The following is a 21,192-nucleotide window of genomic DNA, read 5'->3' on the forward strand; positions in this document are numbered from 1 at the left end:
TGGCCAGGTTGTGTGCAGTGTGAAGGGGGTGAGTTTGTGGGGAGTGTTGATGTGTACATGCTTCTGCAGTGTCAACTACACACATGTGTCACCTAGGAGTTGTGTGCCTGTTGTTTTGATTGTTCATCCCTGTGGATGTGGTTGTATGCCCATGTGTGAGTTGTATGTTGTGCACTGTGCAGTGTGTTGGTGTGTCCTTGCAGTTCTGTCTGACTCGTGCTTGTTGTTTTTGTTACTTGTGAATATGCAGGGAGTGTTACTGGCAAGTCAGTGTTGTGTTTTGTTGCACATCCATGGGTCTTGTTGCTGTTTGTGGGGACTGCTCCACACTGCCATTGTGGTTGTGTTTTCTCATGCCTTGCTGTCATATGGTGCCTTCTTGCCTCCAGTGTGACATGTTGTGTGTGTTGTCGTGCCATCCCCTATCTGTGCTTCAGCTGCCTACCCATTGTGGGTCTGCACTCCCTCTCTTTTGTGCATGGTACACTCCTGCCATGTCCCCTACTGACATGCAGTACACTTTACTTTGGTGTGAGCTGTCCCCTTACTTTATGTGTGTGTGCCTCCCCATGACTTTATTTGTGCCACTGTGCTTTGTGGTGCAGTTCTTTGCCCAGGGTCACTCAGGGCATTTCCCCAATGGGTCATGTGTGATGTTCTGGAGCTGTTTGTCAGTCACATTCGCTCCTATGCAGTTCAACTGTGCGGGCTGCCCAGTCCTCTGGTCAAGTTGTTTCCACCTTTGTGTCCCAGACTTGTGCATCTGTTGGGTGTTGTGTTGAATGTATGTGTGTTGTTTGTGTTTTTGCTTCACTTCCTGGGTGTGCTGTTGTCTTTGTGCTGTGGTGTATGGTGTTGTGTGGGTTGCTGTTCTGTCACTGATGTCTGTGTGTGTCTGGTATGCTTGGTGTGCACACACAGCTTGTTGTGCTTGCTGTGCTGCATGTGTATGTTGCCTTGTGATTGCCTGGTGTGCATCCCCTGATGTCCCGCTGTGTTTGGTATGTGATTGTTCTGCCTGTGCATCTGTTGTTTGTTTGCTGTGGCTGTGTTGTTCTGTGATGGTGCACTTCTTGTGTGTGTTGTGGTATGCTGTCTGTGCATTGTTCCTGAGTGAGGAGGTTGTGCACTCCTGTTGTGTCTGTGCTCCCATTGCCTTTCCCCAGTTTAGCTGCACAGTGCATGTCTGTTGTTGTGGTTGTTGTGGCTCTGTGTGTGTTTCTGTTGGGCTATGTGTTTGTCTGTTGTATTTGTTTCCACATTTGTGGTGGCATGCCTGTGTGGGTGTGTGTGTGATGTTTGTGGCTGAGCCCAGGGTGTGTGGTTGTTTGTGTGTGTATTGACTGTCAAGTATTGCCAGCCTTCAGTGTGTTTGGCACTGGTGTTGTGTGCTGCTGGTGTGAGGGGTGTATGTGTGTAGATTCTTACTGGTGTTTGTCAGCCCTGAGGTGTGTAGATGGTCCCTGTGTGTAGTGCTGCTGGTGTATTCCTGTGAAGTCGTTGTATGGATGTGTGGCTTTTCACAGTTTGACTTCAGGGCCTTCCTTTCATCCTTGTGCCTATGCGTGGTTTGCCTTGCTGTCTCCCTGTGTTGTTGCACTGAGCTGTCTGTGGTTTGTGTTCACTGACTGTGCCAGCCATGTGTGCTTTGATGGTGTGAGGGTGTTGTGCTTTGTTTCTTGTGTTGATGTGATGTACACATGCTTGTTGTGTGTCTCCATGGCCTTCCATTCGTGTTTAGGCCACATTGATGTCCCCATTTGTTGTGCTCCATTGCTGTTGGCATGTGTGGGTTTATGTGTGTGTGTGTGTCAGTCTGTGGTATGTATGTGTGACTGTGCAGGCTGTGTGTCCATTTGGATGTTAATTCCTTGTTTGTGTTCATTTGTTGCTTGTCCTCATTGATATTTCCCTGAGTATGGTGTTGTGTGTGTTTCCCTGGCCCTGTGCTACTGTGCTGTGTGTTGTGTGTTCCTGTGCAGCCACTCCTGCAGTGTGTCTCTCCATGATTGTTTGTTGTGTGGTGCAGGGTGTGTATTGCCCTGGTTTATTGTTGTGCATGGGGTTCTCAGGAGGGGCACATGGAATGTGCCTTCATGGGGTGTGCTAGTGTGAATTGGAGGGGGTGTGGCCCTGTGGTCTTTGTGCCCTGCCCATGCCTGGCACTAGCCCTAGTTCTGCATTGTGCACCTCTATTTGCTTGTGTTCGCCACTGTGGTGGCGTGACCGGAACATTGCTGCATGGTGGCGGTAGCTGTCTGTCCAGGATCCAACGGGGTGACTTTGTGGCAGGTGGGTGATGTGTTGGTGCCCTTGTGGATGTGTCCCTGTCTCCCCTAGGGTGTCTGATGTGGATTTGGACCCTTTGTCAGGCAGTGTGTTGTGTGTTGTGTTGTTGCGTATCTGCGGCAGCGGCCGTGGCGGTCCATGAGTTCCTGGTGATGTAGAAGGTACAGCACTGGAAAGACGTGTAGAGCTGGGTCCATGGCGGTCGTGACCGAGACTCTGCTTTCGCGCTCCGCTGTCGAGCTTCCACCGTCTCTGGTTGGGCAGTGTCTCCGCTGCGGTGCGTCTGCTTGCTTGAGTCATCCTAATTTGTGGAGCAGGGCGGACGTCATTCCGTATGGTGGTGAGTCTCCATTGGCTCCCACCGCCGTGGTGGTGGGCGCACTTTGATGGAGGTGCGCGTTGCACCGCGGCGGTCGGGAATTGGCCTATGTTTGTCAATACTAATATGGCTGGCATGATGTCCGCTGCTGGCGGGCCGAAAAAGGCATTTTTCCGCACCACCAGTGCCACAGTGGTGCCACCGCTCTACATCCTAATGGACCCCTAGGTCTCCAACAGAAAGTGGCCGGTCCCCCTCATTTGGTAGGTCTAAACCTTAGACCTAATATTCAGTTGCTTAGAGCATGACTCACCACTGCCCAAAACCTGGACTGATTGTCACCTGATTAGTTTTCATATCCCAAGGGCAGAAGGGGCCAGTAAGCCTACAAGAGATAGTAGAAGAGCCTTAAGACAACTGAAACTAGTCTCGCCGCCCTCTTTCTATATGGCCTTCAAACTATCAGACACCACTCACAGCAGGGATATTATGAACTCTGTTCTGGCTGACTATCATCGCTCTCTTTCTTTAGCGTTCAACAGTATTGCTCTTTTCAAACAGGCATCATCCATTCCTAGTAGACATCATGCCTATGGTGTTCCGTAGAGCTGAGAACTAAGAAAGCGAAATATGAAAGAAGATGGCGCCAGACTAAAACTGCTTCAGACAAAGATGCATATAGAGCAAAGCTCTCCAGCTACCACAGAAAAATGAGAAATGCTCATATAACCAATAGGATTGATCAGGCAGGCAACTCTGCAAAATAACTTTTTAAAGTCTTAATTAAACCACACGCCTGTACTCTTGCCATCCCGACATCACAAGAATTATTTTATTCCCTTATCGATTTCATCAAGGACAAAATAAACATAATCTATCGGAAGTTTCCTAACCTCCATTAGCAGTTAGACAAGCTTTCCATCTACAACTCATCTCCTACTAATGTCACGGCCCACTTCACTCAAGCCCACGTGTCTATTTTTTTTAGAAAAAGCCAAATCATGCTCCCTGTCAGACCTGTGCTCTTCCTTCATAGCATCCAGTTTATATACGATACTTACACTATCCATTATGTCCCCTTTTAGGTCTCGGCTAGCGTAGGCTGCGCAGACATGCGCAGTCTCGCTGGCGAGATTTAACGTTTTCGGTTAGTTTTCTCTAGTGGGCTTTAAGCCCCGCCCCTCCTTTTCATTGGCTGGCGTCACCATTTATGCTAAACGGTGGCCAACCATTGGAGAAGAGCGTCTCCGACGTACACTTTTTCTCTTTTAGAGCCGTCTCAGTTGGACTGGCTGCCCCGATTTACTGCTGGCGTAAAAGGTTTTCTTATCTTTATGGGGCCAAACACATGGCCCCATAAAGATAAGTAACCAGTCATGCGAGTCAGTCCAACTGGGACGGCTCATGAGCCAGTCCAACTGGGATGGCTCTAAAAGAGAAAAAAAAGCGGGAGGCGTTGTTGGCGTTGCTTGTATTCCCTCGTGTTCAGCATTGAACCTCGACTCTTCTACCATGAAGCAATACCGCGAAAGAGTCATGCGGGAGGAACAACGCGCCGATAGGTGTGCGCCTGCATCAGACGCTGTGCGCACAGCACCAATGGGAAACCGCTAAAAATGGCATTGAAGCGCAAGGGACACAAGGCGAAAAGACGCCTACAATACTGTTATAAGGCGTTTGACAAGTGTTCAATGAAACTAAGAAAGGACTAAGACGTCAAATTGATACCTAAATGATAGTAATCTGAAAACAGAAGTAGGGCAAGGATACCCATTAGTGGAAACACGGTGCTTTACTTATAGTGCTATTTGGAATTTGAACGGGCGTCTGTCCTTCTTGTGTTTTCTAATTAGTCTGCTTTTTGTTTCCATTATGTGCCCCGGGACGCATTGCAGATCCATTAGAAGCAGTTTCAACACACATCGAAACGCTCATGCTTCGCTAGTAAAAGCGGATAGAACGGAAAAAAAAAACTTTTACTAAGGTGCCAGAGACGGAAGGAAATATATGCTTGCAAAGCCGTAGGATCCCTATTCTTTTAAGTTTTTCAGACCAGTCGCCGTGTAGAATCTGCTGTTCGATACATGCATCACAAAGTAGTGATCCACTAAGGGACTACGGCGGGAAAGTGCGAAGCTTGGACTAACTTGGGTTATCGTCGGGCGAGGAACGGAGACCCTTTACAATTCCTTTTGTACATCATGTACCAACTCTAGCACACGTTTGGGTTCAGCGGGTGAGTCGGTTTACTTAAATGATATGTCGTTATAGGTAAACAGTTGGATACGGAAAGGTGTTCTTCCTTTCTTTGAAATCTTGTTATGTTTAGGGTGCAGGAGTGCCGGATTCAGGCACTAAATAAATGGATTGTGTTTTTATTCTATTTTTTTAAATATGCTGATCTTTTTAAAGAGCAACATGGAGACAGCCTGCTGTCTGCCCTGCCCCTTTCAAAATTTGAACCGCCCCCAACTGTTTATGTTCGGGATGTTACGATTATGTTTGTTTTCCGCAAGATTGGTTTCATGGACAAGTGTACGGCTTACTACTTTTGAAGGTGCTGTTGACTAAAGGCACTAGAGAACAATCAAAAGCTTTTTACGTTTGCTTTTATTACTGTTATTCAATATTTCATGTACTTCATATGCATGTGTATGCATATATATATGTATATATATGCGTATGCATTTCTAAAAATGTATGTTTATATGTGTATATATACATACATCTAAGAACATAAATATATACATTGGCATATTTATATTAGTACAAATATTAATGCAGCCATAAATATACATAGAAACATATGCATATTAAGGACATGAAAGTATGAAAAACACTAATAAAAAGCAATACTAAAAAAACAAAATAAATGAAAACAGCATTGCTTAGACTTTAATAAAGACGAGACCTGTTGCCTTTTTAATGCTTGTTAATCTTTCCTTGAAAGTGGACAAATCCCAGTGGTTTGGAAAGCTGCACAGGTTTCCCCAATCCTAAAAAAAAATGAATGCTGACCTAGGACACCTTTCGAATTACTGACCCATCTCCCGTATTCCACTGCTAGGTGAAATCACGGAAAGTATGGTAAATAAACAGCTTGCTGCTTATCTGGAAGACCATGGGATTTTCGACCCGTTTTAATACCGGTTCAGAATTTTTCACAGCGCTGAAACCGCGCTGGGGGCAGTTACTGACGCCATCAGACTTTCCCTCGATGCTCGCAATCCAGCTGTACTGGTGTTGCTCGATTTGTTTGCCTTCTTATACTATACTGATTCATAGGCTTTATGAGGAAGGCATCTATGGAAAAGCTTTACACTGGTTCAGACTGTTTTTTGGAAAACCAGTCTCAGACGAGATCCCTAGACTCATTTAAGATGCACACCATGCTTGTTACTAAAGGGGTCCCTCAGAGCTCTTCTTTGAGTCCCATAGTATTTAACATCTATGTGGCCCCCCTCGCTCAGTTAGTCATCTTGTTTAGGCATGATCTTGATAGGGTCAACTAAGATTCATGGACTGCATAAGGAAAATAGCTGCCTGGAGGACGAGTAACTGCCTGCAAGTGAACGGTGCTAAAACCGAGATAATGCTGTTCGGTAAAGCACAGCTGTTATGGTGATCAGGTTGATGGCCATCCGATTCCTAGGAAGAGAGTGAAAAATCTAGGCAGCAGGCTCAATGAGACCCTGTCTATGACCGGTCATGTATCCTCCATCTTTAGCATCTGTTTTGCAACCATACGCTTGCCTAAGGATGCGATCCCATGGCTTCCTACATCCTCCAGGAAAACCCTAGTACAAGCTCTAATCATGAGCTGGCTGGACTACGGCAACGCCCTGGTAAAAACAGCTAATTATTCTTAGCTGTCTAAGCTACAGGTAGTGCAAAACACTGCAGTGCGGCTGGTATTGAATCTGCCTTTGGCATTTTCTCTGCCCCATCTTAAGAGCCTTGCACTGGCTGCCGGGCAGGAAACGATTCGTTTTCAAGCTATGCAGTCTCATGCATAAGGGAATGGCAGATAAAGGCCCAACTTATCTTCACAGAAAGCTTAGCTACTACTGTCCCATTAGACACCTGTGATCCAAGGACAACGCCTTGCTTAATCTCCGCATCTGCAATACAAGATTTGGTGACTCGTCCTTTTTACACCTTGCCCTTTTGCAATGGAACAAACTCCCTCTTCAAATTTTCTCATGCACTGATTTTGTTAGTTTTAAAAAACTCCTGAAGTCTTGGTTGACTAGTCTGCTGGTTCTGTGATAGTGAAGCGCAGAGATGCACCTATGGGTGCTATAACAGGTTCCTATAACATAACATTAAATAATATAACAGTGTGCAGTATTACCAGTACACAAGGTTGGTGTGTATATTGCTGTGTGCTGTCAATGAGCGAACTTTAAAAACTTTTAACTGAGAGTCACACTCTTTCCTACCTACGACTAAACACCTAGGTCCATGTACACATTGGAAGGTACTTTGAGAATTTCTGAGGAGACTGATGTTGGTAAAAGGGGACTAAGTAGACAAACCCATCTAGAAATCAATATAGTGAGGTGCAGTATGAAAATACTGCCTAGCTCTGCAGGAGGTCCCCCTCTAATAAAGAAAAGGAAGGGAAGAAAGGAGGGCACTACAGGTGCTAGCATACAGAAAGAGTTGAACCCACCAAGACTTTATAGGGAACAGCAAAACAGGCACATAGATGTGCAGCCCAAACCTATTAACCCAATATCCAAGAACACAAAGCATGTAGGATCAGCAAATCCAGAATTAATAGATGAATTACCTAAAGTACCCATACTGCAATGCTGCAAAGACTATCAAAAAGTCCAGGTTGTAAGCTCGCTAGGACGATCTTCTCCGAGGTATATTCCTTCAAGGGGGATTTGGATTAGTCCATGTCCTGAATGAGAGATTCCACCAATTTACTGAGGCCTTCTCACTTTGAGCGCCTATGGTATGGCCCACAGTTCTGGGGTAGTGGACGTGAATGTGTAAGCTGTTTCCCTTAGTGCAAGTCTCTGTTTCTAGGCTGATGTCAAACCTCTGGGGCAGCGTTATCTCATCAGAGCAGTGTTGGCAGTATCTAGAACATCAGGCAGGTCATCAGGCTTGGAGAACTCAGAAGATTTACCAATAATGGTAACTATCATGGAGGCAAGATCCAGAAGTCCACAATTGATGTTCTCATGGGGCAGTCTTGGCCACAGTGCAAGGAATTTCTTTCTGTTGATGGCAGTGTTTTCTGGGTGTAGTCTACAGTGATGTAAATAGAGTGGGTATAATGAAGATAAACGCCTTAATGCTCATTGACCATCTGTAATAAAGGGTGGACATGTTGATGGCACACGAGGCTGGGTTCCAACTCATGGTTGTTTGATTTGCAGTGACCAGAGGCTGAAGGCTGTGGGAAGTATGGAGAATTCCAGTAGGCGAGGCACGGTCTTTAAAAAATACAATTATGTCCCCTTTATATAACAGCGACACCACACAGATGAAAGTTGTCTCTCCATGGGCGGTCTTCCAAGTCCATAAACCTAAGGTGCCAAAGCTCAGTGTCCAATTCTGGCTAAGAATTCGCCTGGCTGTCCATATCCTCCAATCGGCTGTCAGTGGCATCAAGGTGACTGTGCAGAGAAGCAAAATCTGATCTCCAAGCACACCTCATCCATTTCCTTCATGGTAACATTGAAGGTAATTTCCAGCATCTTAGATTGTAGGTGGTGGGCATGTTGTTTGCTGTCAGTTATGACCTAAAAGGCCAGCAGCGGGTAGGATGGGTTTGAAGAAGGCATAGGTAGGAAAATGTGGCAGCTTGCGAGATGGAGATTAAACCCAATGCCTGTAGGTATAGGGTTGTGGATGCCTAGTCAAAATACAGTGTACAACAGTTCAGAAAGAAGTGCACATGTGTGTAAAATTGGAGATATGCTTTTTTAAAGATCCCTTTTGATCACCATTTAGGAGCTCTCCTATCACCCTATTCAACCTCTCAGCTAAGACTTTGGTGAAGATTTCATAATCACAGTTCAGGAGTGATATAGGTCTATACAACTCACAACTACTGGAATTTGTTCCCCAGCTTGAGAATTAGGTTAATAATGGCTTTGTTCTACAAGTGGGGTAGTGCCATCCCTTTCTCAAAGTTCTCCCCCCAAAAAGGAGTAATTACCAGTACTATTATATCACCTAGAGCTTTGTATAGTTCTCCTGGCAACCCATCAGGACCTGCTGCTTTTGCTATTTTGCTGGACCTAATTGCCTGCCCGATTTCGCTCTGGTTAATATTACTATAAAGGGTGGGTCTTGTTTTCCTCACTAAGTTTACGTATCTCCTCTACATCTACCCACTCACTACGTTTTCTGTGTATTGATCTTTGAAGAAGCTCAGGAAAGCTTTTTCAATCTAATTGCTACTTATCATGCTCAAACCGGACCTACTGCATTTTATTTCTATGATTCTATTTCTCACTCAGTCCGAATTAATTTTCCAGGTGAGCAACTTCCCACAGTTCTTTCCATATACAAAATTGGCTATCTTACTCGCTTCCATCTCTTCCTAACTCTGGCCTCTTTTCGAGAAGCCAGCTTGTCTCTTGAGTTTTGTAATCTTTCCTGAAATACTGTTACTTCATTAGGTTCTAATCTTTGTGATAACAGCGGTTCCTCCAGATTGTCCAATTCAGACTCTAGGATATTAACCTCCTTGTTATATACCATCATCTTGAAGGATGCTATGCTAGAGATCATTAATCTCAAAAAGGCCCTGAAAAAGTCCCATACTATGTTCAACGGGGAGGTGTCTATAGTGAATTGAAAACTTTAATCTGTCACTGAACGGAGGACATTAACCCCCCCTCGGTCTAACAATATATTACGATCTAATGTCCATCTTCTTAGCTTGGGATTAAAAATAGGTTTGAACTCTAATAACACTGCAGAGTGATCTGACATATTTGCCACTGCATGCTTGACCTCTTGGATTTCCTGTCTTATAGCCTGGTCTATTAAAGGTAATCAATCCTTGAATAATGGCCATATTTCTTATTGTGGAACATATAACCCTGTCGTCTGTCCTAGACTTCTCCATCCATATATCACATAACCCCATTTTTCCCATCATATTTTTGTATGATTGTGTTTTAAGGGACACGATCAATCTACTTTTGGAAGACCTATCTAACACTTTATCATTACATAACATAAGTCTGTGTAAAGCGCACGTTCACCCAAGGGTATCTTGGTGCTGAATAACAGATGTTTAGTGTATTACCCAACTCAATGGTACTATTTTATCTATCTCAGAAGGATGAAAGGCTGAGGGATTTGACCTGTGACCATGAGGTCGAACACAGGCCACTACAGTGGAAGCATGAATCCACTAAGCCACCAGACCCAGCTCTTATCCAATATTATACTGAAATCTCTGGTCATTATAACTGGTAAAGCAAAAACCTGTAATTTCAAAAACATCAACCTAAGAAGTTCTACATGATCAATTTTTGGCCTGTATTAGCCCACTAAAGTATAATTGCATTCATATACTGACAACTTAATGATAATCCATCTCCCTGCTTCATCTATGATGCAGTCTTTGATGTATACATTAGGATGTTTCTTTATCGAAATAGCCACCCCCTTTGTGCTGACATTTTTGATCAGGACAAACCATCTGTTGAACCCATTTTTTCATCTTAAGGAGGCGCCTACACTTGTAACTAGTTAGCTGATTTTCTTGCAAGATAAGGATATGTGCTGGAGAGTCCCTTAGCTATAGTAGCAGTCTTTCTCATCTCCCTTTTCCACATAACCCTTTTCTGTACCACGAAAGTATTTGTAGAGGGACTATTCTACTTCTACCTTCCAAACTCATGGAAAGAATTTGTGCAAAAACATGTAAAGTATTACAACTCCTGGGGTCCCTAAGGACCTTTTTTTCCCATTTACGCCCCACTCTGTGCCTTCTTCTTTGCCCTTGCCCCTCCCCTGGAGAAGGCTCCCTGACTTACTCATGGCGTAAAAGCCTTTTTGGATAACCCCCCACCTCCAGGATGCTAAACATCAAAATCTTAACAAAGAGGAGAAATAGAAAAAAAAAAAAGGTTCTAAGAAAATGCCATCCAAACATATACATTGGCCACCATTAACTAAGTACTTCCAAATGTCCCTCCATATTCTTTAGAGCAGCTATTCTTATTAATAGCTTCTGTTATATCATTGGCTTCCTTCTGTTCTCTAAAATTATACATCTTATTATTATGCATAACTCTGAAGGTAGCAAGTAATTGTGGCTGAGCAGAAGCCCCTAACTTTCTAAAGACTTCTAACCTTTTCTGCAGCTCTCATTGTCTAATTAAGGTGCTGTGGGAGATGTCAGACCTAATCTCGAAAGAGATCTTATTTGCTTTAAAAGTTCTCATTTTCAAGACGGTGGGTAGAATTCATTCCTTTAAAGCATATGTATGGAAAGTAACAAAAATCTTTCTAGGCTTACTTCTGTTAGGGTTCTTTCTAAAGGGGTCCCGATGAACTGTTTGGATGTCTCTAAAAATGATCTGATTAGTACCATCAGTATCATCTATTTGAGCCACTTCCTTGATCAACTTCACCACATAGGCTTTTAAATGGCCTCCTTCCCCTCCTTACGGAACATTTAGTATTCTCAGGATATTTCTTCTGTGATTATTCTCCAAAGCCTCTAGTTTCTTTTGGCAGTCCACTTCACTTATCCTCAGAAGCAGGACTTTCTCCTTATTCTTCTCCACCAAGTCTTTTAATTCTTTTACTGTTTCCTCTAGGATTATGGTCCTAGCTGCCAGAGAGTCTAACTTCCTTTTGAGATTCTCACATGCCACTTGCATTTCTTTCTGATTTACTTCAGAGACGACAAACCTGTTTTTTATTTCTATGGTAAGGGCAAGTATCATTGATTCCACTGAGGGGGTTGAGGGCACCTCTAAAGTAGGCCTGGGCAAAAATTTCGTTCCGTTCGCGGAAATTGCGATAATTTGACATTTTTGCGTTCCGCGGAGAGCGCGAAAATGTCAAAAATTCCGGTTTCCGCAGCTTGGCGATAATTTGTTTCTTGCTCGCGCTGTAAAATGATACATTCTCGCGCGCGCGCGATCGCCTTACCTGAATCCCTGCGTTCGCCGACGAGTTTTCTTGATCCGGTCGCGTTCTCCATGAGATGTTGTATTGTTTTTAGCCATTTGCGCTGTCTCGCGACAGTTCGCGCCCGCAGTGACGTCATGCGTCGCGCGATCACGTCTTTCTTCTCGCGATCATGCACCGCGAGAACAACTCAAAACAAGATGGCCGCGCCCGCAAGCAACCACATGGGTAAGTTGGCGACCCGCAACCATGCAGAAAATCTCGCGAACATGCCGGAAAAAAACTTCCGCATCTTCGCGATATTTCTGCTTGTTTGCGATAATTTTAAACATTCTCGCGATAATTTGCGAAGGTTAATTCCGCAAATTCCGCCCACCCCTACTCTAAAGTGACTGTATCCTCAACTGCCTCAGAAGCCGGGGAATGAGCTTGTAATCCTTTCTTTGGGTAACTCACCATTGGGTATCTGGGGCTCACCCTCAATTTTTAGCTCTTGCTGCTCAATGCAACTTATTGTTTCCCCCCTCCATTCCATCTAAGACCTGATATCTATTGAGTCCAACCAAATTTATAACCCCCTCCCCCCCCAGTTGCCATACTCTCTGAACTGGGATACTGTCTTGTGCCTTCAGTCACCAATAGCTGTTCCGGGGTCATTCTTGGGCGTTCCCTCCCTATCTCTCGTAGTGGATCACTCAGAATTTTTATCTTGGGCAAGACTTTAAAATAGGTTTGTCTTGAGGGGGCAATTTTTACTTGTTGCTGATTAGCTAAAGGCTCTCCAGTCCTAGCGCCCCTACCCTTCCCTTGTTCTACTGCAGCAACGGCATGGAGATTTACATCAATGGCTGATTTTACCTTATTGCCTATTGCCACTGCTTTATATGAGGGCGGGTATTTAGTGCTTTTTGAGGATACCTTAGGCAGTTCCTTACGGGCATTTCTTAGTGAGTACTAAGGACCTGATTATGAGTGTGGCGGATGAGATAATCCATCACAAATGTGCCGGACATCCCATCCGTCCAATTACAAGTTCCATAGGATATAATGAAATTGTGATTTGGCAGACGGGAAAGCGGTCACATTTGTGAAAAAGTAACCCTGTCCACTAAACTCATAATCAGGCCCCTAGTCTTTTTATCTGACACTTTAACAGTGCTTTTTAGCTCAGACCTCTCGATGTCTGCCCCTGCACCCACAATTTCTCTCTACCTTCTTAACCCTAGTGCCTCTGCTCCACCCAGCAGTGAGATCAGGTCCATTGAGTCTTTTGCTGCAAGAAGGTGACAGGCTTCTTTTATCTCTCTCCTATGCCATCTACCTAAGCAGCTTGCTCCGAGGTTTCTGCATGCATGCTGCCACTGCCTCCTTTGCCCGGAAGGGAATCCACCTGTAGCTCTCCGCCCCTTCCTCAGCTCGCCCACGGCTCTCGACCAGAGTTTCACGTTGGTCTCATGATCCATTATGACAGCCGTGATTACACTCAGTGCAGGCATCGAGAAAGGCCCACAAATAACGAAGCTCTGACCCTATATAAGTCACAAAAGCATTTACTCAAGTAATGTGGCTGGAAAAGTGAATTCTCTCCCTCTAGCACACGTTTGCATGCATCTCTGACTTTGGGTGTTCCAGCGACCTGCTGTTAGCTGGCTACATGTCCTCCTGTTGGGCGACCCTAGCCCAGATGTCTTGCAGGTTTCTCAAACTGGATTTTGAATAACTATTAAAAATATTTACTGAACCATTTCTTTTGCTTATCCCAAATATGAGACAGCAGAATTAATATTTTCGCCTGCACTCTAGTTTTTCTTATAGGAGAACCAGAGCCTTGCACTGTGAAAATAACTTTTGGGTTCTTGTCAACTTAGAGGCATAGCAACATAACATTTCTACATGTCCCACTTTTACATACCATGCACTCTACTTTGTTTGCCTCAAGACCCTACTTTAAGGTAATTTATTAATGTTTAAATGAAAAAAAGTTTCCACCTTGCCGAAAGCATTATTTTGACAAGCCAGGCTGCATGTTGGACTTGGCCCTTTTTGCAGGATCATCCCTGAACTTTTTTGCCTTCCTTCTAGCCTTTTTTCTGAAATGGTGTTGGTGGTTCTCGGACTCTGGGCACTTTAGCACTGCTGTCTAGTATAAAGGGCGTGTGTTTTCTGTGGTAAACATGGTAAAGATTGGTCTACACCTGTTTGGCATATTTAATTTACCTGTCAGTCCCTTGTAAAGTGGTATCTCAGATACTCAGGGCCAGTAAGCTAAATGCTACTGGTGGGGTTGCAGTGCTGATTGTGCCACCCACCAAAGTAGCCTTTCAAACCTGTCTCAGGCCTCTGCCACTGCAGGGCCTGTGCGCGCAGTGTTACTGCCACTGTGACGTGGCATCTAAAGTGTGTGCCACATCTGTGACCCCCCTTTTATTGCATGTCAGTCACCCCTAAGGTAGGCCCTAGCTAGCCTTATGGGCAGGGTGCATTGTAGGCAAAAGGAAGGACATGTACCTTAAGTGTGAGACATGTCCTGGTAGTGACAAACAGCCATTTTGGTTTCTCACTGCTGTGAGGCTGCCTTCTCCTAGGAATGCCTTGGGAATTCCCTGAAAAGTGTTTCAGTGGTAATTCCTGATTTGAGAGGAGCAGTGTGGTCAAGTTTGGTAGGTTTGGAATAGTAATTATAAATGGTACGCAATGGTGTGCGCAGATTTATTATCACTATTTTTGAAATAACCCTTTTAGAAGTTGGCATTTCTGTGTGCTATGTGTCTGCCTGCCTGATGTGTATTGAAAGTCTGGCTCTGGAGTGATAGTAGCTGGTGAGGTGTGTGTGGCTCCAGGGAGGGCAGGGTGAGTCAGCACTAGGCTGAATAGGAGATCTGCATTTGGAGTAGTGGGAGGAGTAGTCGCCTGACCCGGAATAGGTCTGTGCCTGCCTGGGTGAATGCTGGCTCTGCCCCCTGTATTGTGTCTGATGACCGAGCCCACACCAGAAAAAGGGGAAGAGGAGCCCGGTAAACAAAGTGCTCCACTACCCCCCAGAACCAGTTGAGACTGGTTCCCCCAGCTCTGTGCCAAGGGCAAGACAAAGGAAAATGCTGAATGAGTACTGGGGCTACGACCCAAGGTTTGTGTTGTGCTTCCTTGCTACTTGGGGACTGCTGCTGCTGGGCCCCAGGAGGAACCGCCATGAGGGACTGCCTCCCTCCTGGAGGGCCGTGTGAGCTGGCCTGCCTGGGCCCAGCCTTGTGCCGCTGAATCTTTGCCTGAGCGCCCTGTGAGCGCTATATGCCTCTCCCAGAATGGGGAGAGTGCTGGTGCTTGACAGCGCTGAGCTGCGACATATTTGGAGGGAATCCTGATGTGGGGATTCCCCCACATTGATGCCTTGGAGGCAGGACCCCACCCCGCATTGGTGTCACTGAAGGCAGGAGCCTACCCCGCTGTTGTTGTGCTCCTGAAAGCAGGAGCCTGCCCCGCTGTTTGTGTGCTCCTGTTGGCGGGAGCCCACCCCGCATTTGTGCTTATTCGAGAGCGGGAGCCCAGCCAGCATTTGCACCGGAGACCGAGAACCGCCGCAACCCAAGCCGGAAGTCAGGCAGACCGCCTGGACATGGGCGGGGCCTTGCTGATGAAGCAGGAGAAAGGTGCCACAAGGGGAAGTCAAGCAGACCGGCTGCCTGATCGTGGGCGGGGATCCCGTGCCAGTGGGAGCCCCGCATATGGCCAGAGACTGTTGCGAGACCCGCATTGTTTCCGTGCCGGCCTGCCATCCGACGAAGAGTCCCGGTGAGTGAGACTGCGGAGGAGGGGTTCGTCCGGAGCCTCGGGGGCACCATGAACTGATCGACACAGCTCTACCTGACCCACAAGGAGTTTGCCCAGGCTCGAGAGACCGAGTGAGGTCTCTGCACCCCCTGAAGCATTGCGGGTGCTGCAAAGGCACCAGGAGAAGCCCCAGTGATTGGGGCCGAGCGGAGCAGTGTGAGCGCTTCTCAGGAACTACTAGTGCCAGTGCTGCCTTCTTTTAGGGGGGCAATTTTGGTCCCCTGAGTGGGACCTAAGAGGCACAGTGGTCTAAATTCCTCAGCTGCACCGACGGAGCGTGGCCATCTGCAACACGGGGGCATCTTCAATTCCTGATGAGAAAGGGGTGAGACGCACCCCAAGCCACTAGTGCACTGCGCACGGTGAGTCTTGCTGCATTTGCAGCCAAAGGGGCCGGTGGAATGCTCCAGTTACGCCCTGACATTTTTGGACAATGGGCATTTGGGCCCCAGTGAAAGGCCAGTGGGCCTGGGGTCAGGTTTGGTACCTGTGTGTGCCAGGAGGGCGCAAGGCCCTAAGGAAAGGTGATATGCACCTGGGGAGTGTCACTAAGGTGCCTCCTAATTGTGAGTTTTGCGTAAATGTGTTTTATGCCTAATATGATGCCTACAGAGTTTGCATAATGTGTTTATGTCTACAATGATTTGTGCATAAGGTGTTTATGCCTACTGTGATGCAGACATAATGCGTTTATGTTGCTAGATATAATGTTGAGGTCATTATTGTACCAGTAGTTACTGGTTGTGTTTTATATTTCTACTAGTGCTTTCTAAAGGTTCTGAAGGGACCTGATTGGCCCGGTCCTGTATATAATCCCCTGTAAATTATGACCTGGTGCCAGTTGGCACAGTGTATATGTGTGATTATGATTCTATTGTGTTTGGGATAATACAAAGGCTATTTTTTTTATAACGTTGTGTGGAGTCTCTTTTGTGATGTGCCTAGGGTGTTGTTGCTGTGTGTGTGTGTTGCACAAACGCTTTACACATTGCGTCTGGGAAAAGCCTGATTGTTTGTGCCAAACTACCAAGGGGGTGAGCAGGGATATCTTCAGCGTGTAACTCCCTTGCCCTGACTAGAGTGGTGGTTTCTGCCTGGCTTAGGCGCAAACCCTAGCCAACCAGAAATCCCAATCCTAACACTGCAGTTTTAAACTGCAGCAGTCAGGCTATATTGGTAAGCCTGAAGCCATGCCTTCCTTCTCACAGTAGTGAATATCACTAAAAGTGCTGTAGCCCATAGGTGATATTTACCTATCCATGCATGGATGGAGTTTCTACACCATATATTAGGGCTTGGCAAGGGAGATAAATATGGCAATCAGGAATTGGCAAATCTTTACATGTTTTAGATGCTTTAGACTAGACAAAGTCTGAAAACCAGGAATACATTTCAGCAAACAAAAATGGTGGTGACCACTCACAAAAGGGGGTTTTCTGACAATGGCCTAATTAAAAATATGCCTCTATTATTCTGCACCCGATTCACACTGAGTTCTAGAATTAATTGAATGCAGGACTATATTGTCACTGTCCCTGGATTGTCATATTTAGAAATCAGTGATCATTCATTTAAACATTTTGTGAATCTCTACACCTTTCCTGGATTGCCTGTTTAGATTACATTATTTAGTCAGTTAAAAGTTTTGTGAAGAACTACATGTACCACTTTGGCAACTTTAGAGCACTGAGAATGGTACAAGAGAAGCAGGTAAGGAAGGAAGAGCCTAAAGCTTGATTGGGTGGATTAGAACCTGTGTCCTTTGTTCTTCAGTTGCGAACCCTTAGACCATGGTTAGTTATGCCGAAGACATAGCTAAACAGTTCTGTTTCAATAGGTTTCCTGAACTGCTTGTGATTTGACTCAGACCTTAGATTTAGGAGGAGAATGTTCCATAATATGGAGCCATGGGTACAAAGCATTTTCTTAACGGGCGAATCTCTATTTCATGCCCTTTCGAAATGCAAAATGATGTGTTCGTATGTACCAAAGGCATTTTCAATGGTGCACTTTGCAATTTCCATAATGTAGAAATCACATTTTTCTGCATTTCTAAATTGGAAATCGCAAATTGATTTTACCAAATAGCGATTTGTTAACACTATGTACAAAGGATTTCCTAATTGCAATTAGTCGCAAAATTGCTATTTAGGAAATGCAAATACCATCAATGTGTTTCAGGTGGTAATCAGGTGCAAACTATAAAAAGTCACCTAAAATGCATCTGGCTCTTTCAGAATGGCAAGGAGGATGAGGATTTTGGCTGGTAAGCAAAGACGTAGAAGGCGATAGGAGAGGATATTTTGGGTGAGGGTCACAGTGTTTGAACAGACTAAGGAGATTTGTGAGATATATAGACTGAGTAGTGAGATAATTTTGGATTTAATTGATGAGTTACATCCTCAGCTACAAACCCAACAGTCAGAAGCAACGCAATCCCACCACATGTGCAGGTATTGTGTTGTCTACACCGTTTAGTTTCTAGCAGTTACCAGGGAGTTACAGCAGTGGCAGGGGGAGTGTCCCAAAGTAAATTTTCTAGGTTTTTCTATAGTTTTTTGGATGTCATGGTTGGCAAATTGTACCAATTTGGTTTTTCCAAATACTCCACAAGATATACAACTCACTAAACTAAGGTTTTATATGGTAGCACAGTTTCCAAACATTATTGGTTGTGCTGATGGTACACATATTGCCATATGTCCCCACTCTGAAAATGAATTCATTTATAGAAATAGGAAAAGCACCTATTCACTCAATGTTCAGGTTGTGTGTGATGCCTCATGCATCATAACTGACCTTGTAGCCAGATTCCCAGGCAGCACACATGACTCCTTAATGTTCAACAACAGTGAAATAAATAACCGTCTGTCTAGGGGTGAATTTGGTGATGTTGTTTACTCGGTAAGAGGATCACAAACTGAATGCATAGTGTTCTAAAGCATGTTTGTAAAATAATCTAATTGTTTCGCCTTCTCATACTATTTAAGGAGACAGTGTAAATGCGTTGCGCCCTTGGATATTTACACCAGACTCCCAAGAATGCAAGAACCAGAAGAGAAAGGCATTTCAAAAGGACGCATAAAACAATGCAATCAATAATTGAACGGGCATTTGGAATATTGAGATCATGTTTTAGATGACTAGATAAGGCTGCTAGACCAGACGTCTGCTGCAGGATCATTCCCACATGTGCAATGCTTCACAAAATAGCCATAAGGACGGGTTCTCATAATGTCAACATAGAGCCAGAATTAGACTCAGATGCTGAACTACCACAACTACAAATTCAGCAGGACGGGACAAGTGCATCAGGGGGGCAGGTACAATGCACAGAGATCACAGACAACATTTTCTAATGTAACAATGATGCCCACATCTAAAAAATAGCCAACCACCCGTTGGTGGCAATGTTTTTCCATAACTGAAAGATAATCTTTTAGTCAGGTTGCAATTATGTTTTGTGATTGAGAATCATTAACTGTATCCTTATAGGATCTTATTGTTTAAAAAAAGCAACAAAGTTTGAGAACACAAACAAAACAATATTGTAACATATCTGAGTGCATACAAAAGTTACTTTTTACAACCTCTGGTGTTGGTCACCTTCTCAGCAGGACTTAACTGTGAAGATGGGGACAGATCAGTGCCAGACGTGTCAGTGTGCTTGTCATGTAGAGCATCCATCTGGCACAGATATGTCACTGAAGCTAGACCCGTCTTTGCTCACAGGTGGTGGTACAATGTTGGGAACTGATAGATTACGTGTCTGTCCAGAGCTGTGTTCACTTGGACCATATCACATGCTACAGCTTGACAGCAGTGCCCCATCTCATTTTGGATGTTCACAATTCTCCTGGCAAGAGTGGTGGTTGCTACTGACAATCGATTAATTGATACACTAAATGCATCATAGAGTACCATGTGCTGCTTGTGCCTGCAGCTTTGCATATGATGCTCCTTTTCCAAAGCAGCAACCAATGCTCTTAACCTTTCTGCCAGTGGCGTAACGAAAGTTGAAGGGGTCCCCCTGCAAGGTACACAGAGGGGTCCCCGCTCCAGATTTAATCCGGGGCTCTCCGGCGTGAGTACAGGGCTAAGGGGGCCCCCTGCAGCTCGGGGCCCCCTGCACTGCGGGGTATGCGGGGGACTGTGTTACGCTCCTGCTTTCTGCAATTTCAGCATTGAATGTGACATGCTTTGCAGGTGCCTATTTATTATTTGTATCTGTTCGGTGTGCTGGCGCTGTAGTGTGATGATTGATTTCTCAAGCTTACCAAACAATTGTGAACTGTCTGACATGTCATCAGAATCATTTTGTTTGTGAACTAAATGTTGTTGGACTCTAGGTTGTCTTGGTGTCCTGCACACAGATGAAGTTGTGTTCCTGCCTTGTGTGTGCTCTTCATCAACTTCCTCAAAATCTAGTAGTGGTGTCATGCTTGCTCTCTTTTTAGTTGGAGTTTGAATTATACATGTAGGAGTAGCAATGGTGCTGTCATCAATTTCTACTTATGTGTCAATCGCTTAATCGGGTTCAATGTTTTCATACACATCCCTTGTGTGATCTGTGGAAATATATGCATATAGGTATTGTAAATAAATGGTTACTAAGTTGTGTAATGTACTTTACGATGTAATTTGTGTGTTTTTGACATGAAAATTATATATTGATATATGCAGTTTATACATCGACACACACTACATCACATTACTTTGGTTGAATTACAACTCCCATAATGCATTACAGCAAACATTTAAATGGAGTTTGTGTCGCTAATCTGTTGTACTTTAAGATTAATAAACAATATGTTAAGGAACATTTTATACAGGAAACAAATTTACCTTGGCTGTAGCCTGCAGGATTGGGTGTGTCAATGTCTGACACTCCCATCACACTTTCAGGTTCAAGTGTCCCCTCAATAAGTGACTCCATTCGAGTAGGACGGGGATGTTTGGAGGGACCACCACTTGTGGTCACCTTCTCCTTTGTACAGGATCTTAGGTCATACCAGCTTTTCCTTATTTTTGGTACGGTCCTCTGGGTGTCACCAAGAGGGTTCACTTCTTCAGGGATGCTGTTCCATATTTTTGTTTTCTGGGCCTCAGGTACAGAAGTAGATGATTTGCCAAGCAGCTGATCTGTGCGTGTCACACATTCCTCAGTCAACAGTTCCAGCTCTTTATCAGAAAATTTCATTTTCCTCCTCCTGCTCCCAAGATCCTTATCCCCATCATCCTTAGACATGATGTTGTAGGCAAATATAAATGTCACTGCCAGTAATCACACAAGAGCACACCTTATTCCCAGCACCTTCTTAGGCTTATGAGTTGTGGCCACACCATGTATTACTAAACTTCCTGGTTCTTACATCATCAATCTGCATCCAAAGTGCAACTTTTTCCAATTGCAATTTTCTATTTGGAAATCGCATCAGTGCGATATCCTAATAGGACATTTCCTAATTGCAATTGCAAATTTGACAGAATCGCTAATAGTGGAATATTTACTTTCATACATATCATTTTGCAATTTCCAAATAGCGATTTCCATTCAATTGCTATTTGGAAATCGCTCCCTGAAACTTCCGTACATATGCCTCTTCGTTCCTTGAGATTCTATCTATCGTCTG

This window comes from Triturus cristatus, chromosome 10 (assembly GCF_964204655.1).
Source record: "Triturus cristatus chromosome 10, aTriCri1.1, whole genome shotgun sequence".
Taxonomy (NCBI): Eukaryota; Metazoa; Chordata; class Amphibia; order Caudata; family Salamandridae; genus Triturus; species Triturus cristatus.